Source organism: Dermacentor variabilis, chromosome 6 (assembly GCF_050947875.1).
Source record: "Dermacentor variabilis isolate Ectoservices chromosome 6, ASM5094787v1, whole genome shotgun sequence".
NCBI lineage: Eukaryota > Metazoa > Arthropoda > Arachnida > Ixodida > Ixodidae > Dermacentor > Dermacentor variabilis.
In genome coordinates this window covers 115274582-115289043 of record NC_134573.1, presented here as the reverse complement: position 1 = coordinate 115289043, position 14462 = coordinate 115274582, and the positions used below count along the sequence as shown (strand labels likewise).

Below are 14462 nucleotides of genomic sequence, written 5' to 3'. Positions count from 1 at the left end.
ACCAATGGCTATACCTGTTTAATTAAAATGGCTGATCGCGCCGAGTGCAATGTCTGTGGTATTGAGGGGTCTATAGAATATCTACTGTGCTTCTGACTATCTTTTCAAGATGAAGACATGAGCTCTGCACAGCTCTAAATCAGTTAGATAGAAAACCGTTCACCTTGAAGGTCTGGGGACCATTAAATCAGTTAGATGGAAAACTGTTCTCCTTGAACAAGGTCTTGGGACATGGCGTCACATATCGCAGCCCCAAAAAAGCTGACAAAAGCACTGTTACCGTGTTTGAGAGCTACCGGATCGAACTACCGTCTGTGATCCGGACTGAGTGACCATCAATGGACTTTCTCTTCTTCTCTTAATCTTTGCTTCCCCTTTCAGCTTCCCCCATTTTCGAGTAGCCAACCGGGCACAGTCTTGTTTAACCTCCCTGCCTTCCATTTATAATTTTCTCTCTACATATAATAACTTTATTTATGGTTTTGCGTGTTGCTAATTGTCTCACGGCTAGTGATCGCACCGTTTACTTTATCATAGAAAACTTCATTGTACCGCGTACCGTGTTTTCATGGAGATGTCAAAGAAGGAAGGAATGGACGTCGCCCCACTGCTGAAGGCTGCAAAAATTCATGGTAGGGAGCACGAACCTCTCAGAGTCATGCCTAAAGTACGCAGCGTAGCATGTGTCACATGCTATTTCATTAGTAGGTCAGAGCTTACACCTGAAATACATTAGACGCTCCAAAAGAAGACGACCGCTTAACATTCCGTATCTATGCTTTCATTTCATAGGGAAAAGCCAGAATCGTTCTCTTCTGAATGAAAGCCAAAACATTAGCTTGCAGGCTGGCCTCGAAGGACCGCGCTAATGAAGGTATTTAGCGTAGTGCTTGCGGAAGGGGTGTGCTGGAGACGGTGATGACGTACTTACAAGGGAAGAAGATTAATGGCTTCGGAAGGATAAAAATGAGGAGTCTGACTTATGATAGGTTCATTTGTGACATCACTCGTCGCATGGCACATCTCCCATGGTGGTTTCAACAAAGGATCTTCGTCATCGTCTTCAATTGAGAACGCGGCAGCGTCTATGCACGCTGTAATCTGAGAAAACCTTCGCATGTGTAAATCCCGTGAGGGTGCGGAAAAGGTTTGGGCTTATTAGTGTCGATTCAACATTACCAGCTTAAAGTTGCGTTGAACGTCTGCGAAAGCTCTGCACTAGAAGCAGACAGGCTCATGCATGACATAATGAACAACATGCAAACGGACAAACAAATTACATTGCTGGCAATTTTTAATAACATTTGGGCAGCCGGGCACCTTCCAGCCTCATGGAAAGAAGCTATCGTTATTGCAGTCTCGAAACAGGCTAACGGCTCATCCTTGGTAGCAAGCTACCGGCCGATAGTGCTTACAGTCTACCTCTGTAAGGTTTTAGAAGAAATAATAGATCGCCGTCTTTTGCAGTTCCTACAATCAAAGAGCATGCTTGAACCCTACCAATGTGGTTTTTGAGAAGGCAGGTCTACAACCGACCATCTTGTGCGCATTCAGGCAAACATCCGCGATCCACTTACCCATAAGCAATACTTCTTGCCAGTTTTTCTAGACATGGAAAAGGCCTGTGACACCACATGGCGCTACGGCATTATCAGAGACCTATCGGTAATGGACATCGGTGGTAACATGCTCAGCACAATTCAAAGCTATCTCTCAGACTGTACTTCCCGTGTTAGAATTGGTAGTGCTCTGTGTACGTCATTTACAGAAGAAACTGGGGAGCCACAGCGTGGCGTACTTAGATGCACCTATTTTATTGTTAAAATGAATTCTGTACGTTCGTGTATTCCGCAAAGCATACTCTATTCAGCTCATGTCGATAATGTGCAGATTGGGTTTATGTCGTGTAACATCGCAGTCTGCCAGTGACACGTTCAGTTTGGCCTGAACAGAGTCGCGACATCAGCAAACCTGAACGGCTTTAAGCTGAATCCCCCAAAAGTTCTTGCATCCTCTTTACCAGGAAGAAGGGCCTAGTCCTAGAGCCCCATATCAAGTGACATGCTAAACGCTCAGCCTTAAACATACAGCACACATTTCTTCATCGCATATTTCCCTTCAAGGGGAATATTTCTTGGAACAGAACCATTTTTTTGTCATAAATCACTTTAGAATTTTTGCATGATGTCGATTTATCACGCGTTATAAGCCCACGATATTCGTAGCTTATCCACTCACGAGAGGCGGATGCTGCGAGAGTAGCGACGTGAATGGCATATGCTTCCGGCCCCTTGTGCTTAAAGACCTTGCTGAGGCAGTATTCCTTCCTGTAGAGATCCGCCCGCAAAGCTTGTTCATCTCAGTTCACATAAATAGACCCTTGCAAATTCCCACTCAGAGGAAGTTTTCGCATCACACATATGGAAAGGCGCGTCCCCCCGCTATCAATCGAGATATTGCCATGTGCTTCCGTATAAATATATGCAGGGTGTTCTTATTTTACCTGCACCAAATTTTTTGAAGATTGCCTTTGGCAGAGAGAACAATTCTAACCTTTGTTCGAAGTTACTCGATGAGGCGACCATTACTTCTATAAAAAATAAAATTGTGCAATTCAATAAACAACGTAATAACGCTAATTAAATTTTTAATAATTATATTACGCCGCATAATTCCACCTACAAATTGTAGTCGCTGAGTTCGCACGGCGTATCCACTTGGAACGTATTCTCTGGACTGCACCAGCTCCGAGATATTAATTTTCAAAATGTCCGACGAAATGCATTCGCGTTCCAGTTACTTTTTAAGAAACTGGAAGTAACTGGAACACCAGTGTAAGCAACTGTAATCTAAGTAACTGGAACACCAATGCACCAATGCATTGCTGCTGCTTGCTGCTGCTGCTTGTGGCTACTGCATGTGGCTACTGCTTGTGGCTGCTGCTTGCTGTTGCTGCTTGTGGCTGCTACTTGCTGCTGCTGCTTGCTGCTGCTGCTTGCTACTGCTGCTTGCTGCTGCTGCTTGCTGCTGGTGCTTGCGGCTGGTGCTTGCGGCTGCTGCTTGCGGCTGGTGCTTGCGGCTGCTGCTTGCTGCTGCTGCTTGCAGCTGCTGCTGCCGCCGTCGCCGCCGCCCTAGAAATTTGTAGAGAAGCAGACAAAAAACATAGATGTAATTGGTGTTTGCAACGCAGATTGTGCAACAATATATTGGAGCTGTGCCACTAAATTAATGAAACGTTTCTTCATGCGTAGCCAATCTCTTCGTGCCATTTCTTTATTATGTATCTCTGTTCCTATTGCAGTACCATGGTGTCCTTTTACTGCGCAACAGATAAATTCAGGAACCAGAACTCATCAGCAAGGTAAAGTGGTTCAGAAAATATTTCTTATTTTAGTGACTCCGTCAGATGACCGTGTTTGCCGAGAGGTTGGCAAAAGAGCATGTGTGTTGCCTTAGAATCTGCACTGCCGCGAGAGCCCGCACGATTCGCAAATATTTTTTTGCTGCAGCTTTGCCATCGAAGTCATTAGAAGTTAATTTTTATCAGACTTCGCTACATCCATCACAGATGGAACTGCGTCACCATAGTCACAGCGTTCCTCCTCGCTGTAAGGAGTGAGTGAATCACTTTAAAATTACGTATGGTTTGAAAGCAGCCGTAATTTTAACTCGCGCTTGTACGCCAAAGATGTTGGTGCGACAAGGTGCTTGTAAACTTTGTACGCGTGTTTTGGTGGTGTACTGTGGAAACTAAAGAATGTACTCATTGGAAATGTAAACGAAAAGTTGGGACTGTTAGGTTGTTATGTGGCTAAATATCTGGCTGTGTCATTTACTTAGACGCCAACTTACCAGGATAAAACGAAATAGCTGTATTATGCATGTTTTGAGGCGTTATACTAAACTCGTACAGAGTTCCGTCAGCTTCGTGCGAGAAATAAATATTGCAGCAACGTTACATTTGGAGACATTGGGCAATATTATGGATATATGTTGAGAGATTATAGTGTCTAGGAGGTGGCTAGGCCATTTGGAAAACATTGCGTATTACTCAGTTTCTTCCTGACAAGAGGTGCTATGCGAAAGGCATACTTTTGTTGTCTGCTGCAAGGAAAAAACTAAAGGTTATACAATTATAGTTTAAACTTTGTTCAGAATTTGAACACTCAGCATTTCGAGAACAATGAGCACAACTGTCGCTGCCTTTCGCTTCCGGCGTTACCACTGTCGGCTCCAGCTGCTTCCAGCGGCGCTTCTACGGGACGTCTGGGCATTTGCACACCTCTGCACTTCTAGAATTTTCACGTCCAGACTACTACACAACACCACTGCCTTCTTTTCAACTGCTTCTATCGGCGATCTATGAAGGCACCGAATTCGAGATTAGCAAAAAATGGGGCGGGTGAGGGGAGAGATTCTGAACATGTTATGGCGAAGTAAACAGCATGAGGATGAAGTACTAGTGGCTTTGTGAAAATTCAATAACAATGGTCGGAACTGCTTGTTAATAGCCAGCCGTACCCGGGCATCGTGTTAAGGTATGTGACTTAGCTGAAAGTTACTACAGTTCTTATTCTAACAGGCCAACGGAAACAACCACACTGGAAATCGGATTGTAATTCTGCAAGTGTGTGCAAGATTCCTGCCTTTTTATCGCTAATGATGTTTGTTGTTTGTCTGGTTTCCTTGCTGCAGGTATTTTGTCTTCCAGTATTGGCTGTGTAGTTTTGCTCAATGTTAGCATTCTTCAGCCGAATTGCAAGCCGTATGTATATTAGTACCAGTGGTGCACTGTAAAAGAGGTGATTCTGGTTTCTCTGTAGCAATTGCTTTTTGTTTTGTCGTGTCTTCGTTTCATAGTCTGCATTCTTTTACGTGTTTCGTGCTGTTGTGTCCTAATCTTTGTGATGGCGAAATGCTATCTGATGTTTCCGATATCCCTTGTGAGCTAGTAGGTTCAATTGTTTAGAATCCTAATCTCCAGTTTTAATGTTGTGTTTTCATTACACATCGTATACTACAATAGAACAGATTATATGTACTACGACAAATAAAGATGAGAGCAAATTTATTCGCCACGTTCGTACATACAGCTTTACATAGGCAGTAGCAATAGAGACAAATATATTGAAAGCAGTTCTTGAATATTTTAGGCACCGTTACCCGCGTTACTACTCCAGAGCAAATTTCGCTTTTCTCTCTATCTCGCATATTCATGAACGCAGTTTTACTAAAATTATTTGGCAATTTGAGTACATGACGCGACGACCTTGCGGCCCTATCTTGAATAAGACAAATTAGGAGGACGCCTAAGATTCGCCTTTAAGAGTGGAAGGTGATATTCAAACATCCCTAACTACTTCTCCCGCTTCCCGGCAACTTCAGGTCATGTAACCGTAATGTTTATAAAGAAACGCTAGCGGCGAACGCTATCCACAACGGCGAGCTTTAAGCTTCTTCTTTTCTCCTCCTTCGCCACCGCACGCCGTTGCCGCGGATGCGCCGAGGCGAGCGCCATCTGGACGGTGTTGTTGCAAGAAACCGAGCGAGGCGCGTCGGTCGCTGAATGGCAGAAACGTTGGAAGACTGGCTTATGTTTGAGTTTCCGCGTAACAGAATTGTGTTTTCTCGTATATTCAGAATAATATCCGACGTCCTCATGTCTGTAGCTTGTGTGCAAGTCATACCTGACAATTTTTCTGACGCAGCACTTAACTTTGAGAAATTCAATTAGTTCAGTAGCGCCTCTGTGCCACGAGAAGTGCCTGCGTGGTTCGGTGTGCGTCGTTCCGAATGACTTTTCGTTCACAAGGCGCTCGGTGCCGGCGCCGGACGCTGACACCGGATTTTTTCGCGACAAGGGGCCCTTAAGAGGAAGCTTTAGCACGTGCCCAACTCCGACGTCGCCTATTCAAATACATCAAAAACGCAAAAACGCATTTCTGAGATAACCACTGGACTGATTTCAATGACATTTGTTGCATTTGAGAGAGAAATTTAAATTATTGGGATTGTTGGAAGCGGAATTGAGATTTAATGCCTAAATTTTGTGAAACGAATATTCAGAAATTGAGAAGTTAAAAAAATATACGCATGAAGTTTATCAATTAATAGCTCTGCATCAAGAACAGATATCGCAGTTCTTTAAATTGAGATCATTCAAAGGTGGTAAATTTGATTTGTCAATTTATATCTTACGTGAATTTGTTACGTTGTGTACAAGGGTTCTGCAAAAGCTGTATTTCCACATTACAAAATTTTTTTACATTCATGTGTAACACATAAATTTTCACCGCTTTAGACGTACTATCAGGTGCAGTTCAGATATTTGTGATATCATTTCTCTTTGCTGAATTAGAGAGTTGCAAACTGGATAGTCTCGTTTTCTGAAAATTTTCAATTTCCGCAAATGTTTAATAGAAATGGACAAACTAAATGAGAAATACGAAACCAACACTTAGTACATTTAAAATGTGTCTTTTAAATGTAATAAACCTCGTCAAATTTGGTGCAGTGGTTGCCGAGAAAAACGAATTCGCCTTTTACATGTGTCTAGATAGGAGCACCCGAGCTAAAGGTTCCTCTTAACGCTCTCGCTTCAATAGACGAGGTAGAGGGGATGCTACATATTTTGATTCGTTGCGTTATACTTTATCCGTTTGGCCAAAAGACAAAGAGGTGCAATGTGAATAAATTTACTACGAATATTTTGAGTTGTTGAGGTCTAAGTTTTTCTCACAATGTGTACTATGGAAGCAGTGCGCGTGTGACTCCTCCTTTGTGTCCCGTCTTTAAGCGCTGTTCTTTCTGTGATAATGAACCAACTAGCCCGTCAGTCAATCCTCGGAAGCAGTACGCAGGTCAAGGCAGTCAGCTTGATTGCAGCATGTAATAAATGGGAATTTTTTGTTCCTGTAGCTCAAATTGCGTTACAAATAGTTCTTGGAAATTATTTTATTGGGATGATTGTCAGATACTGACTAAGCAATCTGGAAAATGACATTTGTTTGTCAATAGATTTTTATATGCCAAATGTACCCTTAGAGACGCTCTAGCGCTTTTTTGTTTCCCAAGCCCTTCATACTTGCTGGAATTTACAAATCATACAGCTCGAGAAGGAAGTCTCCTAACAGGTGATCTTGTATTGCAAAATATAGTTGTTCACAAAGGAAACAGTACTTTAGTCACTTTCACTTCATAGTTTTCAGCAGCTAACCTGTCACACAGACCAGGAAGTATAACATTCTTACTCATTTTTTACAGGTTACATAAATGGAAGGAATTATACATTTCAGTACTATGACCCCACGGACAACTGCGCTGTGATAACGTTCTCAGACAAAGAATGTAAGATTGTATTGATTTACGCACTACTCAACTCATTAGAGGCCGTTTTGCATTACATTATTGAAATCATTAATGAATCCCACAGAAGAATTAGGAAAGCCGTAGGCTTAAGAAATCAAAGCCCCTTTTCTTAATGATAGTTGAACGCAAGCTATCCCCCAACGCAATCTGAATCAAAGTCAAAGTCCAAAGCCAACGATCACACAATTAACCCACGTAATGCTGAGTGACCCGTTGCCATGCATGTGGAATTTGATTCCTTGTTTAGGATCGTATTTTATTAACGTTGAAGTTGAATGAAGACACATTTTGTTAGGTTGCATAGTCTTATTTTAGATCGGCGTTGATAACACGCACACACTTACACTTTCACGGACGGCTGTACACTTGCACAGTAATGCCTCATGATCGCTGTGGTAGACGGCCAGGGGCTCCGCTATCGTAACGTGACACAGCCTGCTTGCAAATATGAGATCAATCTAGGAACGGTGTCGCGTCGTGGGTCTCAGTAGCGTCTTCAGTTTCAACGAGCAGCGATCTAGCATGAAACTCTCGGTCTCCTCGCTGTGCGCTTTCGCTACATCGATGTTAAAATCACCGCACACGAGGATGGGCGTACTATCTGTTTTAAGGTCTTCATCGTTTTGCGAGGAATGTTTCCGCCTTGCAATGAGACGTGTCCGGTTGTATGTAACCGCTGACGATCAGGAGACCAGTAGGCATCTCGGCTGTATGTCTCCCACACGGCTTCTGCGTGCCGTTGCCGATACACCAGATGGGCCTTACGGGCACGATCGCGCTCGCGCTTACGTTGGTTACGTTCGCGTACGGCAGCCTCTTCTTCTGCCGTGCGCTGCACCCGCGCTCTACCCATGGCGACAGCAAGGAATGCATTGCGTGACGCGCGTGATGCAATGCAGATATATACAGTTCGTCTGGGTAGCGTGTCGTTCAACAATTTTTCTTTAAGAAAGGAGCTTTGATTTTTTTTTTCAATATCATAAGACGAGCTCGTGTTCACGCACACTTGGGGAGCTATAACGTAAAGCTCTTCTAAACTTTTTCTATTCAAATTCTGCCATCAGCCCTCTGCCATTGGTCAAAAACTTTTTTGAATCATCCCCACTTCGCCTCCTTTTCACGAGACGTCACGAAAACCGCGACAGCTCCCCGTCTGATATGATGCCTACAGACTGACTATGCATCATTGGACCAACAAAAAAAAATTGTTATTTCTGATTCGACGCCTTTTAGCCATTAACCATGGGATATCGGTCAAAAATTTTCGGGCTGCACCCACTTCACCGGTCTGTCACGCGGCGTCACCAGACCTCAAACACTCACCGCGTCAAAGTGACTTGTACGCGTTGAAGACGCATTTGCCGAACAAAATTGAATTTTCTTCTGAATAGCCAGAGGCTGCCCCGTTCCGAAAGGAATAAAAGATGGCTGCCGCCAATCACTCAGGCATTGGCTACTCGCACCTGTTGGAGAGCATGGGTTTATTTGCGTACAATAAGCCTTTTTGCGTGGCCGTGTAACGTTTTCAAGCACTTTAGGCATGTTTGCGACCTCGTTCTGCCGACTCTTCTTTGCTGAGGATCCGTTTTAGTAGAATTCTTAACCTTCCATTGCATGCCGCCGCGATTTCCGACCAGCCGCCTCAAGTCAAGTAAGGGGAAGCGGACCAATCGGGCACGCCGGCACCACGCTATTCATCCGGTTATCCATTTTCAGTGCACTGGCTCGACCCCATCGAATCCCTCTCTACTTGAACGTGCTCCTCGCCTCTTGTCAGCCAATTAGATCCGACAAGCCGCTCACTGTAGGCAATGTTATTTGTTTTTAAACCAAACAAAAGTTACCTCCTATAAGCGAGGAGAGCGTTTGATTGGTTTGTTCAGACAATCCTGCAGGTCACCGCCCGATGCTTGCCTTGGCGGTTACGCAAATTGGACGTCAGGAGATTGGAATAAAAATATATTAGAATAGTTTTACGTTATAGGGCCCTTGCTGTCTCCGATAAGCAGACAAGCTCTGTTAATCGCGACAGGGGTGGTGTCATGCCTAGTAGACGCTACTTGCGCTTCTAGTGAAGTTTATGCGCATGGGCTACTCTTGCTGAGTTCGTTGCTTTGCACATTTATCAGGTACTGGCCGGCCGCCCAGTCGACGCTGGTGTGGTACTGCGTATGTAAACTGGAGCTTTCTATGCAGATATGTAAATTGGCTTTCCTGCAGTGCGTTTTCGGCGTCCACAGACCAATCAGTGAGACGTAGAAAGGTTCGATATAGAAGCCGAGCACACCTCAGCAGTTCTTGTGAGTTATGGATCCGATAGCATTAATGTCTATTTGAACGCCGCTGAGCGGTCCTTTGCGTTTTGCGCTGCGAGTAATGTAGTACCATAGCCCGAACCAGCAAGCACAAGCAGCAGCGGTCTGCGGTGCCAACGCCGCATGCCACCGACATCCTGCGCCACGAAAGAGCGAGGAAGCGGCAGCGGCCATCAAGGCCGGCAGGCGAGCGCAGCAGCTAAGGCCCAAGTGGATGCATATATATATATATATATATATATATATATATATATATATATATATATAGAGAGAGAGAGAGAGAGAGAGAGAGAAATAAGAAGCGGCGCGAGGTTCTTGGGTGATAGGCTGTTTCGGACCGTCCCATGTCTTCTCTATCCTTTTCACTCTAAATAAATCCATTCTACATCCGTAACAATAATAACAACGTCGTCTTCAGTGAGTTTATAGTGATGTGGTGAGTACATCAACAAAGAGCTAGATCTAAATCCAGGTAAACTAGCAGACATAACTATTGCCGAAATAAACATACAGTTCGAAGATAGTCGGCGTGCATCGCATATTATTGCTACGTGCTACTCGAAAGAGGATGTCGACACCCTGGTATTTAGTGGAATGTACCCATATGCAGCCAGTACCTAGTCATCACGACGACGTGCCTTACTTGATTTTGGCAGGCTGCTATGTTTGTCAGGGCTTGCTATCCTTGTAAATATACCTTGTAAATACTTTCCCTACTGTGCTTAGGCTTAACATTTATTCTGGTGGAGCTGCAGGGCTCTTCTTCTGGCGACGCAGCTTCGCAGAGGCAGCCACCTCAAATCTACTGCCATGCCGCCAGGTTATGACAGGTCGCTGCCGGCTATGCCAGCTGCCCCTACCCAATTCATTGCTCTTTTACTGTCCTACGATCCTGGGACCTTTTCCGGGGCAAACAGCGCTGAGGCGGAAGGGTGTCTCAGTATCACTACGTGATGCTGAGCCACCGTGATCGATTCCAACGTGATCACTATCATGCGTTTCATTTTCCGGAAACAAACCCACACTGGCACCGAAGCATGATGATACAAAAGTTAAATCCAGGCAGCTCCTGTATGCCAATTTCCGCAGAAAAGTGGGACTGCCATCCTTTAGGCAGAAGATTTCATGGTGCGACGAGAAAGATAGTACACGTCTTGCTCGACAATCCATCTTTAAGTTTCCCATAGCGAATGATGCGCACTGAAATCGCCGGTAATAATGCATGGTCCAGATGTTGCTGTTAAAATTGTATTTGGTCTTGCGTCGTTAAATCGGTTCGAAGCGGAAATAGAGGCACCTAGGAGGGTGAGTGGGACATTCTTGCATTTTATAGTCAAACATACGTACTGGTTGTCGTCATCAGGACCGACTGGGTGTAAAACATAAGTGAAATTGTAGCTGACGTAAACGATGACTTTGCTGCGGTCGCTACAGATGACAGACATGACGGATTCATATCCCGATAGGCGGATGACGCTCTGAATGTATGGCTCACAAGTCGCGATGATTAGAAATTTGTTCTTAAAAACGAAGAGATGAAAGGTCGAAATGTAGGATTTAAGGCCTCGAGCATTCAACTGGAAGACAGACGCTTCCTTGACTTATTTCGGGAAGGAATGCAGAAGAGCAGCCATGGTGCTTCTCAAGACTGGGCAGTACCGGATTCTGGGCATCCAGTATTTGAAGCGCACCTCGAGGCGGCCGAACTGTGTATGGCAGTCAGTAGTAGTCGTATCGTAATCATAAGGGTTCTTATCATGGTGACAACTTCTTTCTCGTCATCATGGCTGCTTTCACAATGTGAAGCATGATTCGGCGAGCGTGCTACATCTTGCTGTTCCTCTGGTTGGTGTAGCCGTAGCAGCGGCTGCCACTCCTCGCATGAGGTAATCACATTGGAGATTTTCTGCTTAGGATCCTCGCTGCTAGTATTGCTAGTGGTCTGTGTAAGTGTGTGGACTGTCAGTGGACGAAGTGCATCCTTAGCTATAGCAGTGGGTTTCCTAGATCTCCGGCGATGTGGACGCTGGCATTGCACCCTAGCAACAGCCTCCCTGTACGACGAACCGATCCTGACCATTTGCCTCAAGACTTTAATCTCATTTTTCACATGTGGACAATTGTTTGAAGATGCATCGTGAGAGCATTGACAATTGGCGCGCATTTGCTTTTGTGCACGACAGGAGTCGAAGCTGTGCGACTCGGAGCATCCTGAGCACACTCACCATTTGTGCAAACCGCACTAACGTGCCCTATCCTTTGGCACTTCCGGCATAGAAGCGGCTTTGGCACAAAAGACCGTACTACTTCTCGGAAATGACCGACGTTTACGCTTGACGGGAGGCTCTCTCCTTTATGGCAATTCCCTCTGTTGCCGGCTTAATGAGTATATGCATGTCAGCATCACTTATGGAATTGTCCCCATCATACACAACACCGACCACAGAATCATGATCATCTTGTTTATAGCAGCGTACGTTGATGCTATTCCTTGACGTTGCTCAAAACGTCGAGTGTGCTGCAGTTTGTGATATCTATAGCGAGAACCTTCTTACTGCCTTTCATTCTTAAATTTTTTACGTGACACGGAACAAGGGCGTCGAGCGGCACAGATGTAGCTTGGCGTATGAGCCGGTTTAGATTGTCTCTAGCAGCCACAGGCACAAGTAAAATTGTGTGGTCCGATGACTATCCATATCTACCATAATTATTCATATAATAAATTTATTGGTTTATGTTCTTTCGGATAACGTCTTCTAAAATATACATCTCAGCACTTCGCGGCTTGAAGGTCAGGCCCATTTTAATAGACATTATTACCTTTCGATTTAGGTAAAACATCCTAAGCTTGCTCTCAGCAAAAAGAAATATTTCCCGCAATTTTTGCCAATATGTTAAGCGCAATATACGCGTATTTGTGCTTTGTCATTTAGTTTTGTCAGTAGAACATCTCAGCCCATCACAACTAGATGGAGATTGACGACCCTTAGGGCATTTTTTTTCACATAAGCAAAGATTGCCCACGAAACTACTGTACAAACTGTACTTTATCGAGTTTCACTGATTGACCAGAAGTTCGCGCCGCGTATACAAGTAATCATAAAATTGGGCGTAGAAAAGGTTGACTCTACAAGTGCGGCCGCGGCAAACATTGCCAAAGTCTAGATTGGAATATGACTATGCCACTCGTTCCGTCACATCTAACAGTCTAGTGTGTTAAAGTCAATCAAAAAGTACAAACTTTAAAGCAACCCCAAAAATTTCTCTGCATTCGTTTCAACATTAATTCACCTGTATGTTTCAATAGAAGGTATTACGTTACAGTTTAAAAAAAAGTGTTTCATTAGCGAGGGGAATTGGGATTCCAGGTAATAAGATGTAATGGCTCTTGAAAAACTAGAATTTGCGGGAATGACCTGTATACGGTTTTGTTTGAGCTCGCTACTGCAATAAAGTAATGATGTACTAATGTGATTATACGCGTACTAGCCGTTAACTAGCCTTTACGCAATTGGATGCGTAATGAAAAAATGTAAATTTCCTGCAGCCGCTTGTATTGAATAAATAGGTGCTGGTAATGTGTCAAAACTGTTACCATATCCAGGCTACTTTGCATAATTGCTGATTATAAGTAGCTTACTATTCAACAACAAAATGTATGCCTGCACGGTCTGCTCTTCTTCCAGGTGACACAAAATGCGAATTGCACGTTTGGGAAAGTTTCCGGGCTTCGCTAATGACGAATTGCGTCAGAGAATACGAATACTTGTGCAGTCATCGGACAGAATACGATCCTTATGAACCTGATATTTGCACTTGGGATGACAGCCTTTATGAAAACACATATGTATTCATTCCTCATAAAGGCACTTCGAATTGATGCAACCAGTCATTGTACCCCTGTAATATTCAGTGGGTGTAGCATCGCTTATTTCTCTGCAAACAAAATGTTTCTTTGAGATGAATAAATCTTGTCTGAATCAGTTTGCTGCTTACGTGTTCGTGTTTTCATCTGTCGCAGATTATAGGGTAGATAACTGCAGGATACCTAATAGAGCATATTTACTAGGCCCTGATGGTGGTCCATTGAATGTGCGAAAGCGAAAGAAGACATCATAATCATTTATGAACTTCCGCATCTGTGAGAACCTTGACAAATTTAAATTACACATGACAATACCACATACTTGCATTTTTATAAGGAAGGAATGTTTCGAGGTAAACTTACAATAGCAGAGATGCAAAAAAAAATTGAATTTATTTTATTGTTACTCGAGATTCCTTCGCAAGTGGTGGGTGCATGTTGGAAGTCTACAATTCATTCGCAGTGATGGACAACCGTGGCGGCTGTCTGGCGGAAGTGCACGTCATGGCACTGTCTAGATAATTCTGAGCTTGCATCATTATCCTTGGCTTTGTGGTCGTACGTCTAACTATAACGTATCCATCGGTGGTCTGGCGACTGCTTTGTCAGGGAAGAAAAGAGAGAGCTATAGTGTGGACAGTGGAAAATGAACGAACGTTAGGAGCTGTTGGTGTGAACACGTGACGCTATAATAGGTAACACAGGTAACCGCTAACTGGCTCATCTGCATAAAAATACAAGAAGATCGAGAAAGCAGATACTTCGCGTGAAGGCTGTATTGTGAAATTCACCACTGGCGAAGAGCTTAACAATGGCACAGGCATGAGAGCGCGAGAAGAGAGAATAAGCGAGCAATCGGGGGCCAAGAAAGTGGCCGGATAGGCCACTCTGCCAGCCTGCTGCTGTGGTATCTC

The 14462-nt window shown here is 44.1% G+C and overlaps 1 long non-coding RNA gene across 1 annotated transcript; it reads left to right on the top strand.

Moving 5' to 3' along the window:
• The first annotated feature begins 516 nt into the window (after window positions 1–516).
• Window positions 517–13662, top strand: LOC142584335 (uncharacterized). Its single transcript, XR_012828766.1, has 4 exons — window positions 517–632; window positions 3302–3361; window positions 7264–7347; window positions 13370–13662. It is a non-coding gene; the product is annotated as an uncharacterized LOC142584335 (long non-coding RNA).
• The last annotated feature ends 800 nt before the right edge of the window (window positions 13663–14462 follow it).